Here is a 2,505-nt window from a genome sequence, read left to right as displayed (position 1 = left end):
CACAGCTCGACAACTTGCCCAGGAGGATGCTGTGAGCAACAGTATCAAAAGTATTACTAGAACCCAGAAAAAATACCTTCCCTTCACCCACCTCACAGGTGACCTTAACATAGGAAGATATCAAATTATTCTGTGAACTAATTAGTTTGTGAATTCCCTTTGTGAACTCACCTTGACTGTGCCTGATGATCACATTGTTCTTTAAATGCCCTTCTTCCCACTCTCTACCCCCTATATATTCTGTTTTCCTACCAGGAAAATCTACGCAGGCACAGACCTGTAGCTCCCTGCAGCACATCCTCTGAATGCAGGGCAGGAGGCCAGGACTGCTTTATCACCACACACAAGTGCAGACCTAGTCCTCCCAGAGACAGGGCTGTTCCCAGTACGTTTCTCTACTCTATGCAGATGCACACATTCCCACTGCTAGATTTTTAACTTCATATTTTGCAATATCAAAGCATTTGTTCTTTACATAAGCCCAAGTTACAAAGCCAATTAGACAACCTACTTCAAAATCAGGATGCTACCCACGCTCTGTTGATGTAAATGTAGAACAGCTGCGCACTTCCAATCTTTAGAAAAAGCCAAACATTTCAATTGTCGTTCTGCAAGGACAGCTACTTTTTGAGCAACATCAGTCAATTTTTAATTCATTCTATGTGAGCTCTATTTACATTGTAGAGTAAAGATTTATAATAACGACATGATGCAGTACTAAATCAAAAGTCTTGCAAAATTTTATTTGAAAATATATAATAAATATTATATATAATATCATTAATCCAAATAGAGATGTATGGAACAACTTTTACTCCGGAACCTATTTCTATGACTAAAGTTGAAATATTTGGACCTTTATTTTAAATCACTCATGATAACTTGCAAGACAACAATAATTACTTTGATCTAACATTTTAGAGCGTGTCATGAGTAAGTATACAACAAATGATTCAGTACAGCAGAAAACCTAGCAAAATACTTCAGGTATTTATGGGTTTCAAGTGGGAATCAAGAAAAGAATTGTTAACTAATACTGTAAGATATGTTAATGCCTCCAGGAAAGCACATTCCAGTTCCCTGTATCCAAATCCCTATTGCCTGAAGTTACACCTATCTAATAGTAGGAACTTAAGTAAGGCATCTAAATTAAGAACCACATTGCTTTACTTCTACACTATACCTCACACAGGGTGATTGTTGGGGTCTACTTCTGAGACAGGGCAAGCATGTTCATTGTTAACAGATATTTTGGGGTGAATTAAAGTGAAATGACACTAAATAACTGATATAACTGATATCTAATGAACTGATTTTATTAGAACAACTGCTTTGAAACTGTAACTGGAAAAAAAACCATAACACATTAGAAAAGGAGTGAATAACCATTCTGGAGTACATGATCACCCTAACAGAGGAAAAATTGAAAGAGACAAACAGAGAAAGATAGATAGGAGAAGAGATACAACAATTTCACCACCCTTGGCTCCAGCAATGCATGGGTGACCATGGGACCATGGTTTGTGGTTGGGATATGCAGTCCTGATCTGTTGGGGGTGGGGGCCCACGTACACATTGAAAATTGAGGTTTTATAACCCTTATTCTTCCAGTAAATGCCCCAATACCTGTTCCAGCAGTTCTGAGCATGTGCACTCTTCTTTCTGGAGGATTCCAGAAGTCTGGCAGCATCAAGGTGGGGAGGGGTGAGTGTGAGTGTGTCTGTTGTGTCCGGGTGTGCCTGGACAAAGTTTCTGAACAAAGTTTCTGAGTAAACCTAACTGCAAGATCCAAGTGTTTCACTAGAGTGATTTATTCCAGTGATCTGAACTGCCTCTGGACAGACACTGTCAATCCACTGACTGTGGAAGAAGAATAGACTCTGAAGGTTTTCCTTCAGACAGGTCCAAAGGGAGATGAAGAGTTTCTTGATTAGTCCACACTGAAGCAGCTGTCCATCTGAACTCGGTGGAATGTCTTACTATAGCTTATGTATAAACATAAAGACAACATAAACATTCACATTATGACAGCATCATGGCATTACAAAATGTAAAAAATGTCTGATACTGTGCTGCATTGTTGCTATTTCAGTACTGCATGCTCTGCTCTAAGTGACACACAAAATTAGCTGGATTCAATATCCTGGCAAATTTCCAGTCTTTCTGTAATGAATATTCTAGGGCATTGTTAACATTACTTAAAGCTATGTACAACAGGCTTGGTTTTAATTAATCTGCCTCCAGCAATTATTAAAAGAAAATTCAAGGCGTATTAGGAGATAAAATTCCTGCTGTGCTCAGCAGGACAGGATCAGACCATGTCCTGTCTTGTTTGCTCTTCCAGGGAAGAAGAGGACTGGAAAAGGTCCGCTCTGCTCTGTCAGCTGACTCCAAGCCACGTTAACAGCCACCTCAAAAATTTCTATATGAGCTAGTCCAGAGATGAAACTGAAAGAATGAAAAGAAGTGAAGAAGAAACATCCAGGAATCCAAGAGAATACTGAT

Source organism: Myiozetetes cayanensis, unplaced genomic scaffold (assembly GCF_022539395.1).
Source record: "Myiozetetes cayanensis isolate MyiCay16 unplaced genomic scaffold, myiCay2020 scf4, whole genome shotgun sequence".
In the NCBI taxonomy this organism is placed as follows: Eukaryota; Metazoa; Chordata; class Aves; order Passeriformes; family Tyrannidae; genus Myiozetetes; species Myiozetetes cayanensis.
This window is presented reverse-complemented; position numbering follows the sequence as displayed.